The 26,855-nt window shown below is 36.3% G+C and overlaps 1 protein-coding gene across 1 annotated transcript in view; it reads left to right on the top strand.

Annotated features, from left to right (window-relative positions):
- DERA (deoxyribose-phosphate aldolase) overlaps nt 1-26,424 on the top strand; it is a 201,262-nt gene extending 174,838 nt beyond the window's left edge. Inside the window, exon 10 of the mRNA XM_016140567.2 lies at nt 26,337-26,424. The gene's annotated coding sequence lies outside the window, so the exon portion shown is untranslated. The remainder of the gene's footprint in view (nt 1-26,336) is intronic.
- The last annotated feature ends 431 nt before the right edge of the window (nt 26,425-26,855 follow it).

Genomic DNA, 26,855 nt, shown 5'->3' with positions numbered 1-26,855 from the left:
TATGTTTATAGGATGGCTTGAAAAATAGTTGTAGTTTTAGTAATCCAATGTTTAATATGTTTTCATAGTTAATTTTCTATTTTAAATCATCTAACCAATCAACCAACCAACCAACCAACCAATAACAACATAAAAACCAGATGCTATCTTTAGCTCCAAAGATGGCTAGACTGTGCTGAAATGGTGAGGTAAGAAGTTGGGAGGTTGTAGAGATTTCATTAGGAGGCAGATCAGATTAGTGAGGAACATGAAAACTGTTGGATGAAGAATGAATGAAAAGAGGAGTCAGATATTTGAAAATTTGTGATGTAGAAGAGAAAACAAAAAATTTAAAGCATCTCTTAAGGCTGGAAACAAAGCCAATGGGTGGAAATTACAAAGTGGGAAGATTTGAGCTTAAAACATCATATTATAATGGTTTTTCAGATGTTTTGCTGTCAGTGTTATTTCTGGTGGAGGGAAAGAACTCACCTCATCACAAGGTAGCTCGATCTTCAATGAGTGGCTCTAGTTAACAGTGAGGAACCATTTCACAGCTAAGAGAGTAGACTCCAGAGTTTAAATTCCCTCTCTGCTCTATACTAGCTATGTGACTGGACACAGTGCTTAACCTTTCTGAGTTCATTTCCGTCACTTTAAGAATGATACTTATAACATTTTTGTGAAGAAGTAATACATAGATGGTACTTAGAATAGAATGTAGCACTTAGTAAGTATACATTAAATATTAGCTACTAATTACAATTATTATCTTTCTGGGAAATTGATGTAGAAATTTCTGTGTGAAGTGGAAGGTAGGGCAAGATAATCTATAAAATTTCTTCTAGTTCTATGTTTCAGTAGGTTCAGCATGTTGGGAAACATCTCCCCCCGCCCCCCAGAGATTTGAAAATGAATATGGTTTGAATGTGGAATTATTGAAATGCCATCTAAGTATGATATCACATAAATTTTCAGACCAGTCAAAACACTTGCAGACAAGGCTGACTTTTCTCTCCAAGTCCTTTATCCATTCTCCTGTGTCACTTTTCATGTGTGATAATCTCAGTGAGAAAAATAATGGGAGACAATGCCTTTTTTCCAGTTTTTCCCAACCATTTTATAAAAGTATGGAGGGCATAATTACATGTTATGATAATTTATTAGAACCTATTGACTAATAGTCTAAAATAGATAAATTTCCTCTCAACTATAAATCAGTTAATATTTATAAAATACATCCTATGAAATAAGTGTTGTACTAAGCATGAGAAATTATACTCATCATTTAAAGTCTAAATTAAATATTTTTTAAAAATCTGATCTGGATGTGTATCATTACCCATTGTTGTGTAACCAAGCTACCTTCCACCATCAATATATTTTTTTTGAATTGTATTTTATTAGTTTCAAGTATATAGTACATTGGTTAGACGTTTATATAGTTTATAAAATGATCCCTCGAATTGCTGTTTCTCTCCTCTGGCTCTCTACCTAGCCAATACATTAATGCTAACTGCATTCCCTATGCCATGTTCCCCATCCCCGTGACCACCTATTAACTACTAATTTGTACTTCTTTAACCCTTTACCCCATTCTCCCAGCCACCCAAACCTTCCCCTCTATCTGTCACCAGATTGTCCTCTACATTCCCCATCAATGAACTTTGTCTTGAATTCAGCCAGCCAGTTCTGGTATTGGTTGTGATCAGCCTCATTTTTGGCCAGGCAGCTCTATGTCGGAGTGTGGGTTGGATGTTAGCAGGACTTATGGGGTGACTAGGACACATATCTCTTATTTTCCATCGGGCTATTCTGGGCTTGTTCTCATTACAGAATCAGGGGATCAAGAGGAAGAGCTGGATGTCCAAGGCCTTCAGGGTTTAGGCTTAGATTTGGCGCATCATCCTTTTCAACAAACTCTATTGACCAAAGCAAATCACAAACCTAGCCCAGATTTAAGAGGTGGGAAAATAAGTTCCACTTCTTCATGGCAAGATCTGCAAATTTACATTGCAATGAGCATAGATACAGGGGGGTGAATAATTGGGGCCATCAGTGCAATCAATCTACCATAAAAGGCAATCATTAAACAGATGAGAAATGCTAATATAACCCTGTTATGGAGTCAGACGCTTTGTAAGACATTGTAAGAGATTAATTGTATTCACTGTACAAAGTTTCTTGGAAGCAATGGAAAGGTGAGCCACACTGGGCTCTGTCTGTCTGACTTTATTTTTACTTAGTGTTCCCAACAGATGTCCAATAAGCTGACAAATATATAAAAATTTTTAAACAGCAGATGATATCAATTATAAAATGATAGCATCCAGAGTAATTTAACCAAAGGTAACAGAGTAAATAGCCAGCAATGTGAGTGTGCTGGAGGAATGAAGATTAATTACATAGTGTGAGAACCAGGGACTTATGTTTACAGACAAGGAGTTAAACTCTCACAGCAGCTCCAGAGAAGACTTTTGAATTAATGGCTAATTTCAAACAAAGCCTATAATGTCACCACTTGAAATGTTTCGGCAATAATTCAAATGGTTTAATTCTAAGCCACTTATGATTAAATTTCAAATATGCTAAGGTATTATTAGACATTTATGGGAAAAATCATTTTTCTCCCTGCAAATTAAATGTTCTTCTTTGACAACGATTCAAGTTATGATAGGGATTCTTGTTTCCTTTTAATTATAGCCCAAACACTTATATGGATAAAGTGGCAATATGATCACTATTTCATTTTGGAGCCATTATTACCGAAATGCAAAATATCTCAATCTCTAGTTCTCTCCCCCGCCCCCTAGGTTTTCTTTTTAATCCCATAAAAGCATCTGTCTTTGATTTCAAGTGGAGTACCTGCTGTGCAGGATGCAATGCAAATCCAATTTGTGTGTAACAAAACCAAATGGGCTGAAATGAACTCTGCATTTTAAAGATGTTTTTGTTTAATCATCGCCATCACTCGTCTTTAATGAATGCATAATCAAGTTAAACTTCAGGGAAGAAATGGAATGGCTCTTCTTAAGATAGAGAAAGCAAATTCCTGTGATATCCCTCATTGCTGATCTGCCTCTTATTCCTGTGTTGGCAAGAAAGAAGCAAGAAAAATCTTCAAATGCATTTTATGGCAAACTGTTGAGAAACATGGCGTGAGCAGTAGCACTGCTCATTTTTTTCTGCATTTTTTTTCAGAAATCATTATAACTATTGTTTAGAGCAGAGAGGGAGGATGTAGGATTCCTGTGTCCTTTTTCTGCTCACAAAAGATGGGAAGTATAATAAAGTACTTAGGGAGTTTAGAGGAGGATACACCACAATGTGTTTCTGTGCCATAAATCATCTAGCCTAAATGTTGGTATATAATTTCCTAAGTACAGAGGTTCTTTCTGGTAGTGAAACTTCTGTGCTTCTTTCTTTTAGAAGGAGAGACTCTTATATAAAGGTATCGAGGTGTCGGATGACTTTTGTACAGTCAGAATACTGAAAAATAGATCAATTATAAACAAGGAAATGGGATGAGATAATGTTGTGTAACGACAGACTCTTAGAGGTCCTCTAATTTGCTCGTTTTACAGATGGGGAAGCTGAGTTCTAAATGTGTGCTGACTGATGTGGGGTCAGATGGTTAATGAGTGTTTGAGTCAGAGCTGGAACATGGTCTCTTCATTCTCTATCTTTTCAAAGCAATTCTAACATGTAACACTGTGTTACTACAAAACAGAGACAGCAGACTGCAAAAAGAAAATATATTTTAGAGGAATCATTAGGTGATGAATTGTTTACATGAGCTTTGTATTCAAGGTGAATGTGGTCTTTCCTTATTGAAAAATTTCAATCCCAAATGCACTAGCTGGTCAATGAGAACTTTTGGCCCTCAAACTTTTTTGTCTCTCTTTATACTGTCAAAAGGAAGACTCTTTTCAACATTGGGGTACTATCCACTCTCTGAGGCCAGAAGTTCATCCATATAAATGGACTGAATCAAACAGCTTATTATGTTCTTTTTTTTTTTTTAAAGAAGTTACTGTCATCTGATGAATTTTGGTTTAATATAGTAGATAATTTTGATGAGTGGACTGTTACCCAGTTTTCCAAAAATATGATTTTTGGGAGAGATATTTGTATTGGATGCTGAACCAAGTATGCTGGCTATCAAAGATTCCATTTATAATAATTTAAAAATCATTAAAACCAAAAATGTTTTAAGACCCTTTGCAGCATGAGTTTATGTCAGATCATAACATATCATTGTAGTGATATTTCAGTTGTTATCAACCTACGTGGCCACTGGATGTCCCCACTCTTCCTCAAATGCAGCCTAGGCATCACTTAACTGGCAGTTATAAAAACAATGCATTTTGCAGAGAACCTTTAGAAAGATCCTGTACACATTCTGGTGTGCTTAGCAGCATTGCCTGCCCCTGGCAACTGCAGGCTGGACTAGGAATGGGTGACTTAGAGACTGAGTTGCGTGGAAGAAATTCTTTGGGTCATGTCACTCTGTGTCATTACATATTTAGTTCTATAATCCTCTCCAATTACTAGTTTTTCTAAAAAGTTCCGAAAAGTGAGTACATCTGAAGATATGGCTATTGTAATTCCTGCAGGTGAAACAAATATGATTTGGGAAGAATGAGAACATGAGAACATGCCAGCCTTGAAAAGTTCATGAAAAACTGCTTCTTAAGAGTAAAGGATGTGAAGCATACATTATTCTTTAGCATGGTAGAAGCTTTGAATTTTGAAGCTCTCAATGGCCGTAACTACCCAGGTAATAGAGGACAATTGGCCAAATATTGGACTTAGAGTTTGGAGACCAGGATTTGAATCTTATTTCTATTACTTACTTGCTCTGTGACATTGAGCAAGCATACTTGGTTTTTCCTGAAGCTCAAGCCTTTGTTTGTAAAGTAAGTTTAATAGTATTGTCCTCAGATTTGGCAAGACTTAAATGATATTTTATATTTATGAAAGAGCCAAGGACATAATGGTTATGGAATAAATGTCAAATATAGTAGGAATTTGGGAGGCAATTAAAAATTAAAAAAGGATTTTAAATCTTCAACAATCTTTGGTCTAGTTAAAATGGAAAAATAGAAAGATTTAGTTTTACTTATTTTATTATATACTCAGAGTTAGTGAAAATTTACTTAACTACATCAACTCTTCCTTTTGTTGGGAGGGTGGGAGATTGTCTGGGAGAGAGAATTATGCACAGCTACTGAATGCTTCACCAGAAAAAAAAAGCCTTGGAAAATGAAACCTTAAAAGTAAAGTGCTACAGATGCTCAGTTAATTCTTAGGGTTTTATAAAGAGGGAAAGAGTGCAAGTGAAATGAGTTTCTTTACTGATGAGAAGAGAAGTAAAAAATGCTCTGTAAAGTTGAGGAAAAGTGACTTTGCACTATCAATTACATGGCTGTGTAGAAGTCATATTGAGAAAACAAAATACAGTAGAATTTGTCATTCATTTTGGAACGGTGGTCTGAAATAGAGAATATGGAAAACGGACAAATTTTCCTTTCCGAACAGTTTTGATGAGGCTCCCAAATGCAGTCTTGTTTCTTTAATTCCATTCTGCCACCAGACTATTTTATTTTCATTTAGGGAAAACCATAAAACTTGCTTGTAACTAAGGAGCAGTCCCCGGCACACAGTTCCTGCTGGGAAAACAGTATTGGAGCCCATCTACTGGGAGAGCATTTGTGCTCACTTCCAAGCATCGACTACCAGGCTACTAATTAGCATTTCTCAGAGGAGGAAGCCAGCTCCTTTTTTGGGTTATGTATTCTCTACAATAGCACCAATGTTTCTATATAGTTTAGTAAAAAAAAAAAAAAAATCAGTACTTCTGGCATTGGCAGCTTAAATAAAAGTTAATTCAGATTCAGAGATACTGTCTGATCTGAATGACTGAGAATGAGATTCAAAAGGCTTTTATTAGTTTTGGCTTGGTTGGGAATGATTCTAAACTGTTGAGAGGTTTGGTAGTTCAGGAATTGGGTAGCTGAAGAAATTATATTTGAAACATATAAAATAATATTGAGTGTCAACTCTACTTGAAAATAAAAATAAAAATAAATACTAATTAGAGTTTATGGCTGAGGCACAACTCTTGTAAACTGTCTTTGGCTGGCCCATTGAGAGCTTTTATGGACTATATTTTGTAAAAAGAATCCACCGACAAAGTAACCATGCAAGATGCTGTGTGCCCCAAATTATGGGCTCTGCTGCCTTTGAGATCTTTGGAGCTAAGACCCAGACATGAGTTAATCAAGAACGGGGTTATGTCTCACTGATGGCTTCCTTTTCTGGATACTAATACAATGTTTTGATTATAAGTTAAGCTTGTTTACTCATTCAAGAAATGCCAATGGAAAAAATATTGCCCGTTGTGAATAAAAATGATGTCTTTGAAATTAGTTTTGGTAATAAGCTTGACTTTATCTATGTAGACTGTTTCCTCACATTCCCATGTTGTCTCGCTGTTTGTAGTTTGGAAGAACACTGAATAAATAAGGAAAAGGTAGGAGTAGAACTGCCAAGCAGAGCTGGCCCTTCTGTTTGAGACTCAGCTGTAACCTAATTACCACTAACTAGCTGAGCTAACCAATCACACATCTAAATTAAGTTCAAAGTTTTTTGTGTAATAGAATCATCTAAGGAGTTTATTTAGAACAGTCTTGAGCATCATCCTCAGAGATTTTAATTCAGCGGATCTATGGCAGGACCCAAGAATCTACATTTTTAATAAGTAATAAAATTTATCCTCAGATGGTTCTTGGGCCAAACAATGGTAAATGATGTCTTAATTATTTGAATTCATTGAAAGCTAGTAGGACGCTATGAGGAAACAAACATTTACTTTCCTCCTAAGGGAAGAGAAACAATAGGGGCATGGAAAATAAGGGGGAAGAGGGAACAGGGAGGAAGTGACATTGGCTACATGTGTGTAGTATTGACTGCTATAGTTGTACATCCTAGGAAATGTATGAACACTTTCTCTCACATTTAGATAGATGTTATCTATAGTCTGGTTAGGACTGCAGACCACACATAGTTTGGAGGACAGAGGCACTAAGAACATGGACTCTGGGACCAATCTTTTTAGGTTTAACTTGGTTCTGCCACTTGCTAGCTGTGTGACTTGGGGAAAGTTACTTAATCTCTAAGTGCCTTTGTTTCCTCATCTTCAAAATGGGACTTACAATAGTACTTATTCCATAAAGCTATTGTGAGAATGACATGAGTGAATATAAGTAAAAGTGCTTGGAACAGTGTGTGGATAAAAGTTAGCTATTCCTACTCTTCCACTTGGGTGCTTTTCTGGGAAGAAAAAAAGATGCAGGTGGCTGGAAAATGAAATAACTAAATGAGATTATTCAGAATTTAAAAAAATGTAGAGCTTGTAAGTCCTTAAATTGTGCCAAGCTATTTTGTGACTAGACCAGTTATTTTAAGATAGCTCTAGTTTGTAAACTTGTTTGTATTTGAGCTTTTCACATTTTCAGTATTTGTTTTTTATTTTAATTTTGCTTTGCTTCTTCAGAAAGCCCTGAATGATGAATTTCCATGTTAATATAAAGTAATTTATGCCCTAGAACATTAATTCTTGGGCTTGAGGAGGTCTCTGAAGTAAAATTTGCCTATATATCCTTAAGTGCATTTGTGGATACCTGGTAAAATATTTTCCACAACAAATTCTGTGAGAGTACTGAGCCACCAAAAAGGTTAACAAGTCATCCTCTGAGAGCAAGCTTACTTGTGTCCTCTTCCTGACTCTACTTCCTGTGACCCAGATGTGTGGTTCTTAACCAAGGACACTTTTGCCCTCTCTTTCTCTGGAGACATTTGGCAATATTTTGAAATATTTTTGTTTGTCACAACTAGTGGATGCTATTGAAATCTAGTGGATAGAGGCTAGGATGCTGCAAAATAATCTACAATGCACAGAACAGCCACTTACAACAAAGAATTATCCAGTCTAAAATGTGAATACTGTTGAGGATGAGAAACTCTGACCTAGAGGTAATGTCATCAGAAGCCCAGCTGAACACTAGAGGCAGATCTGATAAAGATGAGCACTAAGCGAGAAGTGGCAGAGCTGGGGGCAAAGGAGACACCATTCTTTTCCTTTTGGGCTGTTCCTTTATCAGTGCTATACCAGATGCCAATGGCAACTAATCTTCATTTATGTATAGAGATACTCCTACTGACTCTCTTTGGGTCTTCATGACTTAATATTATGAGAATACACCATTGTCAATGTTATTATACCATTTACCCCACTCAAAGGTTGGATTAGGTTCACTTAAAAGTTGGATGTTTGATTTATAAGCAGACAAATTTAAATTTCTTTTTCTATAGCCTAGATTTTATCAGGGGAGACATTTCCTCACTTGGGTAATGGAGTCCCTTTAATAATTAGCACTAATTGAGATCCAAGTAGGCAGCTTTAGTAGAAAGGCTGACAACTAAATCACTCATGGTGATGACCTAGGGGACTAGGCTTACAGGTCCTAGTTTCATCACATGAACGAATAAGAGGGAGGCAGAATTGAATGAGATTAATAATTTAGTTTTCAAGAAGCATTACATTTGTTATAAACAATCAGCAAACTATTTGGGCCAAATGCTATGAACCAAACACACACACACACACACACACACACACACACACACACATATTTCTCTCAAAGAGAACCTGATCTCTATCTAATTATAGATAGAGATCAGAGGGTCAACAAGAGTAGTCTTTGAATAATATATAGGCTCTACTTAGTAGCCTGGGGACAAGATCACATGTGTCCCAGTCATGTCCCTAGAGTGTCTTTGTGTGACTCCTACTTAACTTTCCTTTAGTTTCTCCATTATTAAAATGACCTAAACCTTTATTGTTTTCTGTTCTGTGAAAATTCTTTCATTCCTCTGGAGAACAGCATTTAGAGGTGAGGTCAACATCAGAGAGAAAGCTGTGAAATTTAAAGAGTTGTAATTTCATTAACTTTCTAGAATTATATCTTGGTTTTCAAGAAATAGTGAGTGTGAGAGAAAAAGTCATTTCGATGAGAACATTCCTTTTAGATAGATCATAGCTGAGAAAAAATTTCGTAGAAAAACTGTAAGACCCAGGGTACTTGCTGTAAAAAAAAACAAGATGTAGGACTTTGGGATATAGACCTAGGGAATAGCAGCCAGTCAAAGTTTGCAGGATTTCGACAGTTACTCTCTAAGATTTCTCAGGAGAGTACAGAATAGAAAGTGATCTGGATTGTATGAGGGTGAGTTTTCCATACTCCAGGACAAATGTGGTAGATGCCAAAGCTATGAGAGTATCAGTAATCTCTGCCTTGTTGTTCTTGTAATTTTTCCATGAGGAAAAAAAAATTGTCTGGATTCTAGTTTCAACTTTGCCACTCACTAGCTGAAAAAGAATTTTTCTTCTTATGCCAAAAAGAGGTTGTAGTAGATGATATTTAACTTCCCTTCCAGAGCTAAGTTTATATAAAATTTGACTCCATGATGTTTCAAGGACATAAATTCAATCCCAAAATCTTTTTACAAAAGAAATTTCCATGAGAAATAGAGTAACATTTCTGTAATCTATATCCCTTTAACTCCCAGTTCTGAACAAGATCTCAAACTCAATTCTCCTGTCCAAGTTCAGCATCAGAATTAAATTACTGCTTAGTGAATTCCAATCTTGATTCTAAGCTGCTGCCACTGGAGACAGTTGGACACATCTCCTTGGCAAAACTGAACCAGTTTGATCATTCACCAGGAGCTTATTTGCACAATAGGCCTGACAACTCTATGTGTTCTCTGTCCAAGGAAGAAATTCTTGGAGAAGAGAGTTCTAGGCATCCAAGATTGCTCTAACTACTAGCCTTGGTAGTTGAAATGGTTTTGAATACTTAATGGTGTCTATTATTTCTGTTTGTTTCACCGACACCTCCACAAGATGTAAAAGTGCCTGGCTACACTGCTTTGGTATTTGTGTGGTAGAGCAGAGCACAAAATGGGTAAACTCTTTGGCAGGGAAAAAATTGTGGCTTCAGCAATTTGAGGGCTTCAGAATATGGAATCTAAAAGGCTCTAACAGAGTGATAATGTCAGGAGCTGTCAAGATACCTAGAGGCTCCGACAAGGGTATCTGGTAGTGGTGGTACCTAGGTGGCATGATCTTAGGCACGCCAAGTTGGTGACTTCATTGTGGGTACATGCCGCAGCTGTGCCAGCAAGAGCCTCTTGAGTGGCTTTTAAGGGAGTATGTGTGTGGGGAGATGGGACACATCCCATGTGGAATACAGAAGACTCTTCCATGAGAACTTGTGAGGCCCCCCAGGGTGAGACTTTGAGTAGGCAGCCACTCCAATTGTAGGTCTAGGGGTGAGTCTGACAAGCATGGTGTATAAGTGATAATGTGACCCTCCATTTTCACTCTCCCTTCTGTAACTCTAACAGCTCCCATACCCCAACCTCCTATCTGTGACCACCCCATTTACCCTGTCTTCCATCCCCCTGAAAGCCACTTGGTCAGAAGTGAGATCTTATGGGAATTCTGAACAGAGCAGAGCTAAAACAGTTGCAATGCTGGATGCTGCAATGTTTAACAGCAGTTCGTACATAAAAGTTAGAAATAAAAATGATATTTTGGGGTCCAGGATAATTTGAGGATAAATTTGTGATAATAATTATAATAATGCAGGGAAAATGCTAAAAGAAACCTCCAAATGGAGTATCCTGGAACATCGAGGTGAGTAGAGGCAAATAATGGGAAAAGAGACATTGAGTTCTGATGCTATCATGAACTTTCCATCTCACCATATTAAGGGACCAGGGCTGGTTTCCCGGGCCTATGTCCTGTGCAGTTGCACTGGACCCTGTGCTCAGAAGGACCCTGAACTTGGTTTTATGTTCAACTGTTGCTGTCTTGAAAATCTTAATACATTTCATTTTTGAACTTGTGTTTTGTAAGCGAAGTTCAGTGGGATAATAGAGCATGTGTGTGACAGAGATGTGTATGTAACATGTGTTTGCCATTCCTTGCTACCTCATCTGCATATAGCATTCATGGTGAACCAGAAGCACGGAAATATGTAGAGGTTCCATGAGACTCAAAGCAAGTACAAGGTGAGCCTGTCATATTTAAGACTGAGTAAGCAGAGGTGCTGACAGTCCTGAGAGGCTGTGCTTTCCCTTTGAATTAGAACTTACTTTGAATGCAGAAAGAAGGCACTGGCATTCTAAGAAACACAAGCAACCAAAGCACCCTGTGTGTAACTCCCCTGTATTTGTCAACTATTTGCACTGAAAATTATGAAATGAAAAAAAAGTGGGGGGGGGGGGAAACGACAAATTTCAATTCCTTTTCCTTTCAGGCCTTCTATAGTCATCAATAAATCTGCACCAGAAAGCATTGGTAGAATGTGTGTGTATCAAGGAGTGAAAAACACTTGAGTTTGTTTCTGCAGTGTTTCCATTGCTCTAGTAAGAATGATAAACATATGAATGTGCAGGCTACCAAATATGAATTGTGCGATTTTGTTGATCCTGCATGTGAGTTAAATGCTTTTATATTTTTATTTAAAACAAACATTGAACAATATAGAGATGAATGGTAAAATTCATGCTAACAATTTAACATTTAAAATTTTCTATTTCTTCAAATTGTTTAAGGAGCAAAACCTAAAGCAAAAACACCTCCAAAAACCCAAACAACAAAACCACCATGACAAGTCAAACGGAGGCTAGAGAAGAAGGAAAACATCTTTAGCATCTTTAGTCGCAATTTTTTTCTGCTCTTTGAGGCGGGGCACCGCATTTTCATTTATCATTGGGTTCTGCAAATTATATATGCAACCCTGCAAGGAACTTTTATTCATTTGCTAGGGCTGCTTTAACAAAACACCAGACTGAGGGGCTTAAACAACAGAAATTTATTTTCTCACATTTACAGAAGCCATAGATGCCAAAAGTCCAAGATCAAGGTACTGTTAGAGTTGGTTTCTTCTGAGACCTCTCTGCTTGGCTTGCAGATGTCTGCCTCCTTGCTGCCTCTTCACATGGTCGTGTGTCTACGCATGTGCACCCCTGATGTCTCTTTGTGGATCCAAATTTTCTCCTCTTATAAGGATACCGGTTAGATTGGATTATGGCCCATCCTTATGACCTCATTTACCTTAATCATCTTAAAGGCCCCAGCTCCACATACAAGCACATTCTGAGATACTGGGGTTTGGGCTTGAACATAGGAATTTTGAAGTGATACAATTCAGTTCATAAGTAGACTTTTCAATGACATGAGCCATTACATTCCCCTTTTCTTTATGTCAAATGTGTTAGGGGGCCTGTAGCTGGTATATTAAACTGAGAATATACAGGTTATGAACTGCTTGAATGATGAGGCTCAGGTTGCCTGCATGGAGTTGTCAGGTAGCTGCCTTAGCATCTGAACTCCCACTTTGGGGAAGTGAAAACCCTTGGATCTTTTTGATTGAAGTCACAGTTTCGGTACACTCACTCAGAAGTAAAATCATAAAATTTATTACTTAAAGATCCCAGAAACGGGGAGGTGGTGGGAGGGGTTGTCGGGTGCAATGAACCTGGGAGAAAGGCAGTCTGTCCTAGGTCATGGCTGAGCAGGAGACAGAGAGCAGGGTAGCAAGAACCTACTACTTATAAGGTGGTTGGGGTGGAGGTTGCTAACTTTTTTTGAGTTCAACTCTAAGTGTTTACTTTAAAAGGTTCCCTGGGAAAACCAAAAATAGAACTTGTGGTAAGAATTCTAAACTAAGCTTCCTATCTAAATGTCGAGATAGATTCTGGGTGTGAGCAGGGTTGTCATACTGTAAAATGCCTAGGCGGCAATTCGAAATAGCTGTTATCTCCTCACATTAAGTTAGGTTTTTTGTTTTTGTTGTTGTTTGTTTGTTTGTTGTGGATTTTTGTTTTTTCTTTTGTCACCTACAACTTGAGTCTAATTGAGACTGCTTCCCAGTGCAGCCTCTCAACTCCTACTCCTCAGTATGCTAGTCTCCATGACAAAATATTTTTAATACTCTTGAGAGACTTGGAAATGAGGTAAGAGAGACAGAAGTGCAACCAGGTGCTTATGAAAATACACCTTCACACTTTGTGCTTGAAGCTCTGCTCCAAAAACATCAGTGGTAGTGGAGATCAGGCACCAGCCCCTTCATTTGCACAGAAAATAGAAAGAAAGCTTGGGGAAGTCAAATTAAATCCAGATGGCTCAGAAAGCAAATACTAGAACCCACATCTCCAGATGCCTAGGTTAGAATTCTTTCCATCATACTCAATGATATTTACCTCAATGACATCCTATTCAAGAGATGAAGGGCATAATTTTGATCCCTGAATTGGCTCACCTGTTTGATAAAAAAATTCACCTCTCAGGTGGTCTTTGATTGCAAATTTTTTTAAACAAAGTATCATTCGAATGAAATGTGCACTGATATTCCGAGATCCCTGGCTAAATTCAAACTAGCAAAAAATGTGCTATAGAAGAGTATTTTTTCATTTTTAAACAACTTTTATAGAAGTGATGCAAATAAGTGCATTTCTCATTCAGGAAAAATCACAAATGCTACAATCTAACCTGAGATCTTTGTAGATGTGACTTCAATTACAGCATGTGTGAGGTAATCAATAATTATAGAAGGCAGCTTCTCTAAGGCAATATTGGGCTTCAGAACTGCTGTTGAGATTTGAAATTTAGAACACCCTCTACCCATCCCTGGAGTCAATTCCACATGCACAGCATAGACTTTGGTCTCAAGAATGAACAGGGAGCAGAAAAACACTATTTTGCACAATTTTCTAAGGAGGAAACACGTACATGGTAGATAGATATTTTTTATTTATTGGATGTTCTCAGCATTTCTCATTGGTGTCTCTAAGCAGCAGAACTAAGATCAATAGGAAGGCATAAAGTTGCAAGATGGGAATGAAAAATGAGATTAAGAGTAATGCTTGTAAAAATGCAAAGATACCTGTATGGGAGAGACTGTGCAGCCTGCATGACCCAGACCCCCTTAAGCTCTCCTCTTTTCTTACGTGACAGCACTTATGCTGTGGCTTCCTTGAAAAAGTGCTTTCTAAAGTGTGGAGAAATATAAGGCATTCTGGAGACTGAGACAGTGACAGAGAGTGTGCGATTTCAAGAGAAATGACTGTTCACTCAAAGTTGAGATGTTTGTCACTGCCCTAAATATCTGTGACTTTAATGTGGCTGTTTTTTTGGATTGGTTCTTGTTTTTCAGAGATACAGTAATACATCCAAATGAATGTTTTCATTCAAAATAGTCACCTTGACAATACATGTATTACAAAGCAGTAGCCATTGCTTCAAATATCTTTGGGATTGTCTTTATTCTTTGAATATATCAGAGCTAATAAACATGTGTTTGTTGAATTTTGAAAATTTCAAGAAGCCTTCAGGTGCCAAGTTTGGTGAATAAAGCTATCATTTAAGCCATAATTTAATTCATTTTTTCACTTTCTTTTACAATCGATAATCAAACAGGGAGAACCAATATAAACTAATTGAATCGATTTTCTTGTACGGTTTGTAAAATAATTCTGGAGGCTTAAGAAAGAGTTTGAACAATGAGAACACCATAAATAGAACCTCCCAAGGTGGCTATTCTGAATGGTCCAATAATGAAATACATTTGGTTTTGTTTATAAGCACACATACACAAACACACACACACAGCTTATATACAGATTGCAGTAATTTTAAGTGTCTTGGTTGAGTAAAAAATATAACTTTATGTAATTCAAGTAAGTACACGTTCAAAGACACCACTACTCCATTCTTATAAACAACAAGTCTAAGTCGGTTCTGAGTTTTTTCTAGTTCTGATTTAAACTCAAGTCATAATCTTTCCTTTCTCCTGGGACTAATCTAAACCAGGTTTTCACAGTCTCATGGCAATAGTGAAGAGATAGTATCTACTCCTTGATTTTTGCCTGTCCTGCACTGGTCTCTCCTGTGGTATACAATTCACCCATTTGGTCCTCCAAGATACTTCCTGCTTGTCTGTCCTTCATCATGACTGCAAGCTACTTGTCTTCTCTTACTTTCACTCTCTTCTCTCTTTTAGAGATGCCTTCTATAAACTGAAAAGGTAGGAATGAAGGAAGAGGCAGTGTGTCTCCCACACTTTTTGGAATGCTGGAGACTTGGAGAAATCTTGGGACTTCTGCCTCAGACATCTCATAAAGCCATTTGGCTCTACTGCTGCCTTGCTTTGGTGGAGTAAAAGAAAAGCTCTATAAAGCTGTGCCAGGCACATGAGGATCTCTGTGAATATTTGTTGATTGGCTAACTGAATAAATGCTGATGAAGTTTCCCAGAGTTCCAGAAGGGAAAAAAAGAGTCCGTTTTCTCTTCTTTGGATTCTCCAGATTATCAAAGATTCTATTCTTTCCTCCACTCTCTGAAACTAATCCTGGAATGGGAGTGGAGAGAAGAGGATAAAGCCACTTCTAAACAACCTCACAAGAATAATTCTAGATCTCCAAGGATTTCTTGTATCAATATATTCACTTGAGGAGGCTGCTAAGTGTCTCATCTTGTTTCTTTAAATTATACTCATCTTTTAGTGTTTAGTTGAGACCTACTCCTTGATTTTTCTCTGGACTGTGTACCCCATGAGAAATCTTTCCTCTGTATTAGTAGGTATTGTGCTTGGTATATCAGCAGTAGGGATCTTTGAAATAATTAATATGAATGTGAATAATTGAACTATTTGAATCAAGTATTTTGGCATTTCAGAGGGTTACTTGTGTTTTCTAGATTTTGCTAGTTCAGTTATCTCAAAGACTGGGAGTGTTGTCCTAGTCCTGGCTGCATCTTTGTAAATTTGGAGACAGAGGCTTAAGAGGGGAAGGTTACTATTCCCCAGTAAATGTCCCATATACACCCCAAACTTAGGGAGATGCTTTGGTTTTAGGATGTAATTTAACTAATTTTTCATATAGTTGGTCGAAACAAATTTTTTTTTTCACACATTTAAGGTCCAGTTAGAGTGCTTTGGGACAACTCAAGATCTGAGAAAGTCTGTAATCATATGTACATTTTTGATTATATAGCCAACAGCCCATTTCTTACAGTTCAAATTCCTCAGTGACCATAAATGACTTTGAAAGGAAGAGTAATCCTCACCAACTGGTATGGGGAACTCTCCAATGGCCACTTTGCACAGTGAAGATTAGGGATGACTGGTAAATCTTTAATGGATAATTGGCTCCACTCGTCATGGGTTTATGAGAACAGCTGCACCAAACTTACTAAATTGAAATGCACTGCATTCTGCTGAGAAGGGTCAACTTTTCCTTCCTGCCTGCCTTCTTCCTTTCCTGTTGTCCTTCTTTCCTCCCTTCTTTCCTTTTTTCTTCATTTTTATTTTTCATATTATATTTTCTAGCCCTTATGTTTTTAATCTAATTAACTAGATTTGTACAGAAGTGATCCTACTATGATTGACATGTAGGGATAATATGAGTGCTTATTTCCATTTGTTAACCTCATTCATATCCAATTCAGCTGTACATAGTAGTGAAATATTTTTAGGAATGAAGAATAAAATCCAAAGAAGATAACAGTAGCCTGAGCTTTCCTCTGGACATTGCCTTCCTTTTATCAGATGCCAAAGACAGAAAGTTATTACATATCCTCAGAGTCAAGACAAAAATTTATCATGTGCGTGCAGTATTTGCTTTTTATTAACTTCAGTTCATCACAATGAGGCACCACAGCCAATAAGAAGGGTGGGAGTTAAAAGATGTTAGTCTTCCATCTTAGAATTGGGATAGATTATTTAACTACAGTATTGAAATCTGGAACTTCTTTTACTGGAATAAAAATATATATTCAACATGCTTTTTTTCCCCCTTAATTCCTTTCCTTAGTTTTGCAGTGGATTTTCTAAACAGATGAAAAAACTGGATGATCAAGAATCATCTATTAAGCACCTAATTGCATATGTCACTGACCAATTAAATAGCATTTATAGTAAGTACACTTTAAACAAAAGTTTTTAGTAGGGACTATTTTGAATGTACACAAAAATAGTGTGGATGGATTAATGAACTGTGCACACAATCCCAACTTCAACATTTATCAACTCATAACCAAATTTGATTGGTCTAAACTCCCACTACTTTTTCTCGTCCTGAATTATTTTAAAGCAAATACTAGACATCATGACATAATATCTATCAGTATTTCTATGTGACTATCCACACAGAAATATTTAAGAATTAAAAAAAAATAACCACTATGTCAATATTACACCCAAAAGTTAATAATAATTTCTTAATATGATCAAATATTGTCAATGTTCAAATTTACTTTATATTTTTTTTTTACTTTTGTTTATTGGATCAGGATCTGAAAAAGTCCAAATAGTGGAATTGATGGATATAATTTCTGACTTTTAAAAATATATATATATTTTATTGTGATAAAAACATTTAACATGAGATCTACTCTCAACAAATTTTTAAATGTACAATACTTTATTGTTATACAGATGCCATGTCGTTCAGCAGATCTCTAGAGCATATTCATTTTGCTTAACTAACACTTTATGCTGATTAGTAACTCCCCATTTCCCTTTTCCTCATCCCCTGTTAATCACCATTCCATTCTTCAGTTCTGTGAGTTCGACTATTTTAGACACTTTGTGTAAGTGGAATCAGGCAGTATTTGTCTATCCATTTCTGGCTTACTTCACTTAGAATAATATCTTCAAGTTTTGTCTATGTTGTAGCATATTGTAGAATTTCCTTCTTTTTGAGGCTGACATAGTATTCCATTGTCATGTATAACTATATTTTCTTTTCCATTTATTTGTTGATGATCATTACAGTTTTTTCCACATCTTGGCTATTGTGAATAATGCTGCAGTGAATGTAGAAGTGCTAGTTTTTCTGAGATCTTGATTTTAATTCTTTTGTGTAAGTACTCAGAAGTAGATTGCTGGATCATATAGTAGTTCTGTTTTTAATTTTTTGAGGAATCTCTATACTGTTTTCCATAGCAGCTGTACCATTTTGCATTCCTGCCAACAGTGTAAAGTCTTTTAATTTGGCCATATCCTTCCTCACCAACACTTGCTATCGTCTGCTTTTTTGATAACAGCCATCCCGACAAGTATGAGAAAACATCTTACTGTGGTGTTGATTTGCATTTCCCTGGTGATTAGTGATGTTGAATATTTTTTCATATACCTGTTGGCTATGTATGTCTTCTTTGGAGAAATATCTATGCAGTTCCTTTGCCCATTTTTTTAAACAATCTGTTAGACTATTTTATTATTGTTATTATTATTATTATTATTACTACTACTACTACTTCTACTACTACTGTTGTGTTGTAGGACTTCTTATATATTTTGGAATTTAACTCCTTATCAGATATATGGTTTGCAAATATTTTCTCTCATTACATAGGTTGCCTTTTCATCTTGTTCATAGGTTCATTTGCTATGCAGAAGCTTTTTAGTTTGATGTTGTCCCAACTTGTTTATCTCTGTTTTTGTTGCCTGTGCTTTTGATGTCATATCCATGAAATCATTACCAAATCCAATGTCATGAAGCTTTTCTCATGTTTTCTCCTAGGAGTTGAGAGGTTCATTTTGAGTTGATGTTAATGTATGGTGTAAGATAAAGGTCCAAAGTCATTCTTCTGCATTTAGATATCCAGTTTTTCCAACACCATTTGTTGAAGAGGCTATCCTTTCCTCATTGTGTGTCTTTGACACCCTTGTTGAATACTAGTTGGCCCTGGATGTGTGGGTTTATTTCTGGGCTCTCTATTTTATTTCATTGGTCAATATGTCTATCTTTATGCCAATATCATACTGTTTTGATCACTACAGATTTGTAATACGTTTTCAAATAAGGAAATGTAATTCTTCCACTTTTGTTCTTTTCAAGGTTGACTTGGCTATGTTTGGTCTTTGTGGTTCCAATGAATTTTAGAATTGTTTCTATTTCTAGACAAATTGGCATTGAGATTTCGATAGAGATTACATTAAATCTATAGATTGCTTTGGGTAGTAAGGACATTTAAACAATATCAAGTCTTGCAATCCATGAATATAGAATGTCTTTCTATTTATGTTTTCTTTAATTCCTTTTATCAATGTTTTTCAGTTTTTAGTATATAAGTCTTTAGTTGTTTATTTCTATTTTATTATTTTTGTTGCTATTGTAAATGAGATTGTTTTTCTAATATCTTTTTTTTTTTCAGAAAGTTTGTTGTTAGTATTTAGAAATGGAACTAATTTTTACTTGTTGATTTTGTATCCTGCAAATTTACTGAATTTAAGTTCTAACAGTTTTTTAATGTAATCTTTGAGATTTTCCACATGTAAGATCATGCCATCTGCAAATAAGGACACCTTTACTTCTTTCTTTCTTACTTGGATAACTTTTATTTCTTTATTCTGCCTACTAGCTGTGTATAGGACTTCCAATACTATGTCGAATAGAAGTGGCAAGAGTGGTATCTATTGAGATAATCATGTGATTTTTGTCCTTTATTCTTAGTAGATTGTAAGGTTATAGGAATTTATCTGTTTCCTATAAGTTATTCAGTTTGTTGGTATATAATTATATATAGCAGTCTCCTATAATCCTTTTTATTTCTGTGGCATCAGTTGTAATTCTCTTCTTTCCAGGCCTGATTTTGATTGAATCTCCTCTTTTTTTAGCTTAATCTAACTCAAGGTTTGTCAGGTTTGTCAGTTTTGTTTATCTTTCAAGAAATCAAATCTTTTGTTAATTTTTTTCTATTGTTTTCCATTTTCTATTTAATTTGCTTTTGTTCTCATCTTTGCTATTTCCTTTCTTATGCTAATTTCAAGCTTAGTTTATTTCTTTTCTATCTCTTTGAGAGGTAAAGTTAAATTATTTATTTGAGATCTTTCTTCTTATTCTAATGTAGGCATTTATTGCTATAAATTGCCTCTTAGACCTCTTTTTGCTGAATCTCATTTTCATTTGTTTCAAGGTATTTTCTAATTTTCTTTGTTTGTTGTTTTTTTGACTCAATGGTTGTTCAAGAATGTGTTGTTTAATTTTTACATATTTATGAATTTTTCAGTTTTCTTTCAGCAATTGATATCTAGTTTAATTCCATTTTTGTCAAAAAAGATATGTGGCATAATTTCAATCTTCTTAAGTCTGTTAAGACTTGTTTCATGACCTAACTTGTAAACTATCCTTTGGGCTTCAGAGAAATGTGTATTTCGATGCTGTTAGGTGCAATGTTCTATAAAGATCTATTTGGTCTGTAGCATTATTCAAGTCTTTTTTTTTTTTTTTCATTATGCTTGTCATTTATTGGGTTTAAGTCGTTGAAGACTGAGATGATCAGACATACAAGATTACATAAATGTACAGTCCAAACTCCATTGCCAGGATATACTTTCCATCCAAAATGTTTCTCATATTTTTTTATTAAGTTTATTAGGGTAACATTGGTTAATACAATTATATAATTTTCAGGTGTACATTATAATTTGACATCTATATATTCTATTGTGTGTTTACCACCCAAAGTCCAGTTTCTTTCAGCTACCGTATATTTGATCCCCTTTACCCACTTTACCCTCTCCTCATATTTGACCCCCTTTACTTGTCTACCTCTCCCTACCTCTCCCTATAGTAACCACTAGTCCATTATCCATGTCTCTGAGTCTCTAATTTTTTTTGTTTGTTTGCTTTATTCATTTGTTCAAAGCTTTTAGGTTTATATCCTCTATATAAGTGATATCATGTGCTTTTCAACTTTTTCTGTCTGGCTTATTTTGCTCAGCATGATTATCTCAAGGTTTATTCATGTTGTCGCAAATGGTAGTATTTCATCTCTTCTTATGGCTGAGCAATATTCCATTGTATATATGTACCACAGCTTCTTTATCCAATCATCTATCATAGGCAAGTCCTTTTTCTTAAATTGATCTTCTATTTGGATGTTCCATCCTTTATTAGAAGTAGAATACTAAAGTATTCTACTATTATTGTGTTGTTGTCTATTTCTTTCCAGTTCTGTCAATGTTTGCTTTATATAGTTAGATGATCTGATGTTGAGTCTATATGTTATTGTTATATCTTCCAGTTGAATCAACTCTTTTACTATTATGTGTTATTCTACTTTGTTTCTTGTGATAGTTTTTGACTTAAAGTTTCTTGATTGATTTACTACCTCTGCTCTGTTTGGTTATCATTTAGATGAAACGTCTTTACCATCCCTTCACTTTCAGCCTATGCGTGTCCTTAAACCTAAAGTGAGTTTTTTTTTTTAACTATTCAACCACTCTATGTCTTTTGATTGGAGAAATTTAATTCAGTTACATTTAAAGTGGTTATCAATTAGGAAGGATTTATTATTGTCATTTTGTTGTTTGTTTTCTGTTAGTCTTGTAGTTCTTTCTTCTCTTAACATCTTCCTTTGTGTTTCATTGATTTTTTTTTTATATTGATATCTGTCTTTTGCACAGGCCAAATAGGAGAGTTTAATGGCTATGTGAAAATCACTACACATCCTGTATTGTTTAAGTCTTTGATGATGGCATTAATTTTTGCAGTCCCTCCGGGAATGTAGTATTACTATTGGTTTACTATTTTCCTATATAGAGACTGTTCTGGTGGCTTCCACTTTGTCTTTCCCACCAAAATAACCCTCACTCTACAGGTCTTGGAGCTGCTAAGTATGTCTATTCTAATTATGCATTCTGGAACTGGGGAAATAACCACAGGATGGGTATGGGGACGCATTGGATTCATTGTCAGATAAACTTGAGCTAAAACTCCGTTGATCATCTTGCCTCCGAAAGTCCCTTCTCTGATTTATGGGCCACAGTGACGTTTTGAGTCTCCTGGCATCAGTGTCAATTCAGAGCTAGTATCCTGGAAGCTCCACATGGTCCGATTATTTTTTTTTTCTTCAATGCACCAATACTCTGATAAAAGGCAGTAAGTTCCTATTGGGGAAGGATGGGAAGAAAATTAGCAGTATAACATTTCTATAGTTCGCTGAGGTCCTTTCTCAAGGGAATCCAGCCTTCCCTTCTTCCAAATTGTTCTGGGGCTGTAAATTGGTCAACACTTGGGAATTGATCAAATGGCTATGGCTCTCTGTTTTTATGATTTAAGTTAGACATTTATTCACTTGACTTAGAACTTTTTTGCTTATACAAACCAAGTAAGAATTTAACATTTCACATCTTGGATCACCACGATCAACTAGCCAATGCCATAGGACTGCATGAGTCAGGATATTCTAATTGTTGCTTTGACTCTGCTATCTATTATGGTAACCATATTCACCTTGCTTTTGGTGGTTGAATGCTGCCATTTGGCCCTTGTCACCCGAGGACCCAATCACTCCAATTGCATTTAGGTTTCCCAATTCAGTGACTGAAGTCCCATTGTGAGTTCTGACCTACAGAGACAAGTAATCATAAAGTTCTTCGAGGATGCCAGAGTTCCCTCACAAATTTATTTCTCATAGTATTGGTGAGAAGAATGTCTTCTGGACCCTCCCAGTGTTTGAGTGAGTAGATCTTAAATGACAAATCCAGACTAACATTCCAATCTCCTTAAGCTTTTGAATTCTTTTCTATAAATTAAACCATGGCAAGTTGACTTTTACAATTTGCTCACTGTGGGCCACGTTTTGTCCCATCTTTCAGCCAACCAACTAAACAAACTGGTAGAGAGCTCTTTCTAACTCTCTGAGCTGCAACATTAAATGTAGAATCTTGATTTAATGAACCCATATTATTAAATTCTGCCTGATCCAACTTTATACACTTTTTATCATTATTTTTTATCTTTAGTATCTATACCCACACATGTTCCTGATTTTCTGACTGTATAAATTGTAAAACTCAAGTACTTTTGGAATTTAATGTATGGGTCACATGTTTTACTTCACCACTAGAGGTCTCTTGAGACTTGAGTCTAGTTATAGGTCTAGAAGCAGAGGGATGGTGAGGTGAGTCCTGAGGTTACTCAGCATCGTTTTGCATGACAGCTGCTTCAGGGGAGGCCATTACAGTTTCCTTAAGCAGTACAGGGTTAATCCCCAGGCCTACGTGGAAAGATAGATACTGTTATGGGTGGAGAGGCTGACTTCACTGGGAGTGGGGGAGCTTTCCCACTGGCAAAGACTCATCAGAATTTAGAGACTCAATGTCTCCAGCTTCATAAAGGTATTCCCACACATCCCCATCCTAACTTACAGGATTCCATTCTTTCCCAATGAACACCCTCACTTTAACAGTAGGCATATGAGGCTAGGAGTTCAACTTGTATTATAATTCAAACAGTAACAGGATTCATTTGATTTTCAGAAATTTCAGCCATGTAGCTACAGAAGATAAGGGTCTCCTTAAGGGCACACATAGAAATGCTTCGATCATTTATGTAGTGCTTGAGCTGGGAATTCAAACCCCTAAGCTCATCATTTTCTTGCACTGCTTTGTCCAGCAACATTAGGAACCACCTGTTAATGTCATTATATTTATTAGTTTTTCAAAAATATTCAAAAGCATCATATAAAGAGTTACTTATCTTCTTGATTCTTATATGTGGCTTATTAGGCATATCCAATGCAGATGTTTTGTATATCTCTATTGCCAGATCATACCATGGGCTATCAGTCCTCTCGTTACTACTGGAAACGGCCATTAACATCTTTAATCTAATTAGAAAACCAATTCTAGAAACTCCAGAACAAATTCAGAAAACTTATCCTTAACATTCTTTCCCCCAGAATCACTCTGAGTACCAAAATATGTATTAGTTAAGGTTCTCCAGAGAAACACAACTAAATATGCATATGGAGATTTATTATGAAGAATTGGCTCACATAATTATGGAGGATGAGAAGTCCCACAACCTGTTGTCTGCAAACTGGAGACTCAGGAAAGCCAGTAGTGTAATTCTAGTCCAAGTTCAAAGTCCTAAGAAACTGGGGAGCAATGGTATAAATCTCAGTCCGAGGGCAGGAGGCCAGTGTCCCGCCTCAGTAGGCAATAGGAAGGGAATTAATCCTCCTTTCTTCCATTTTTTGTTCTATTCAAGCCCTCAATAGATTGAATGATGTTTGCCCACATCAGGGAAGATGATCCATTTTACTGAGTCCACTGATTCAAATGCTGACCTCATCTGCAAACATTCTCAGAGACATACCTAGAAATATTCTTTAATCTGGGCACCCTGGGGCCTGGTCAAGGTGACACATAAAATTAACCATCATAGTTTCTTTCTATTTTATATAGTGATTATCTGTATGAAGGTCTATAACTTCATTTATAATTCAATTATGAGTATCAAGGAAGAGAAGACTTATTAATTGTGTATCTAGAGAAATTCTAAATTCCATGAAGTAAAGACTTGTAATGAATCAATAATTACAAAGTACGATGAAGAAAATGTTCTTACACTATTTTGTGGATATAGAAAATACAGCTCAGAGAGATTAAATAACATGTCAAAGGCTGCTGAGCTACTACCCATGGAGACTTAGTTCAAATCTAGTCATGTCTGACTTCAAAGCCTATGTATTTCCAAGGTATAGTGAAGAAGACCAGTGCTGAGAAGTGTTCTTTGAGGAAAGGATTGTGTGGCTACATGAATTCAGAAAACTCTTTATTTAGTTAAGTGGCATTAGCAGTCACTTAGTTGCTTAAGTCAGAAACCTGGTGATAATCCTGACCTCTTTTTCCTTTGTCACTACCACATCAAATCAATATAGCTTAGTAATATGTGTGGACTTCAGTGTTGGACTCTATGAATCCTATTTCTAATTGTAGGAAAATGAGCAAGTAGCCTGACTTCTCTATCTCTCAGCTTCGTTCTGTAAAAAATAAAGATAATAATTCCGAGATCATAGAGTTATTGTGAAAATTACTCGAGATGATTAAATGCACCATGGAAATTCAATAAGTATTTTCTTTCTGTTATTCTGCCTTGGAGTCTCTTGTGTTCTTCCCCTTTTATCCATCCCTTTTATCCATACCACCCTAACCTCAAACCTCATTTCCTCTTATCAATATTCACTTCCAGGTAGTCACCAACCTGAGCTAACTCATGTCTAGTCCCTACCAATTTATCTTTTACTTCTTCGATTGTTTTCTTTGAAACACAAATCCGTCATATTATTCTTCCCTTGCATTTTGTGCTTCAGTCAAACAACTGCTACAGTCAGAAGTTCAAATGACTCGCAGTTCTCTGAATAGCTGTGCTGTTTCACACTTTGCTATTTTGCTTATGTTACTTCCTACTGGAACCTGAAGTGCTCCTGCCACTGCCCTTTCTTTGTCTAACAGAGATATCCATTCATCTTTAAACTTAAAATGCCACAGCAGCATTTCTGGTCCCAGCTGCATTTCTAGAATCTTGTTACTTCTCCTGAAGAGATGGAGCCTATTTCCTCTCTCTTTAAATCTAGACAGGACTCTTGAATGGCTCAACAAATAGAATGCAGTAGAAGTGATGCTGTGTAACTGTGAGGCTGGGTCATAAGAGACAAGAGGGTTTCCCTCTGGCTCTCTTTTTGTAGGGGATACTTGTCCTGGGATACCAGCCACCAACCTTCAAAGAAACCCAAAGTAGCTTATGTAGAGAGTCAACATGAAGAAGTCCATATGGAGAGGCACAGAGGCTCTTAGCCAATAACCAGCTTCAACTACTGGCTAGAATTCTCAATATATGTATATGTGTATGTGTATGTAAATATGTATGTATACATGTGTAGGCATATAGATCCACAAAGATCTGTACCTCATGGACCACAAATCCTCTATAACCTTGAGGCCATGTGTAAAAAATAAGGATGCTGTAGTAAAAAAAGATGTGCTCAAAGAAGAGAGAAAAGTATCCTTTTAGATTAACTAACTCATTAATGTGAAAAATCATTTACAATTTAGCATAAATTAGAAGAGAAAAATGAAAGGAGAGAAGCCCTTAGATTTTTTTCCACCTGCTCATCTAGCCAGTGAACTTTATGGGCAGTTATGCATTCAGGCTTCTTTATAATGTAAGCCCTCTCTATGTGCTGCCTATGGTGATCTGAGCTAGCCGTCTGGGATGTGACTCCTGCTTCAAGAGTAATGATAAAGTTTCCAGCACTCACTGTGGTTGTGGGAAGCAGACTGTTGTAGAAGTGTTATTATTAATGAGAATTACTGCTGGACAGCTTGAACTAGAGGATAATTTATTCTCCGTGAACTTCTAATTGCAGTAAAATGGTTCATTCACTGCCACACTTGTCCATCTTGTTTGTTCCTCCTGTCTTTCAGGCACGGTTGACTGCAATGAAATAAGGCAGAACTGTACAAGCCACACGAGAAACAAAAGTCTGCATTTCCGGAGACACCATGGAAAGTGGTCAGAAAGGTTTAATTCGTGTAAAAAAGGCTTGGGAAAATGGTAAAAAGCATTCTGGCATGCTCAAAGAGGTCATACATAATCACTTCATATGAATTGAGGCACCTACTGTGTGCAATGCATTATGCCAAAATGGGAAGTTGGTGTTTCCAGATGGCCTCTCCCTGCTCTCGCTTTTGAAGCTCACACTTTCTCTTTGGCATTTCTGAAAGAGAGCTCTTTCTCTTATTTTTATTTTTTTAAAATTTAGCATATCCTCTCTCTCTCTCTTTTTATCATTTTGCTTCAAGAGACTGTTTTGGGAAAATGAAAACTGTCTGCGATGATGACATGTATGCTTTCTCAGTAGTATCTTTGATGTTGTGGTGACTCCCCCTGATTTTTGCCAAATTTCTGTCTCTTCTTGAATCCATTTTTCTCCATATTTTATT

The sequence above is a fragment of the Rousettus aegyptiacus genome, unplaced genomic scaffold, assembly GCF_014176215.1.
Source record: "Rousettus aegyptiacus isolate mRouAeg1 unplaced genomic scaffold, mRouAeg1.p scaffold_m13_p_2, whole genome shotgun sequence".
NCBI lineage: Eukaryota > Metazoa > Chordata > Mammalia > Chiroptera > Pteropodidae > Rousettus > Rousettus aegyptiacus.
Note: the sequence above shows the minus strand (reverse complement) of the source record. Positions and strands in the feature narration are given on the sequence as shown.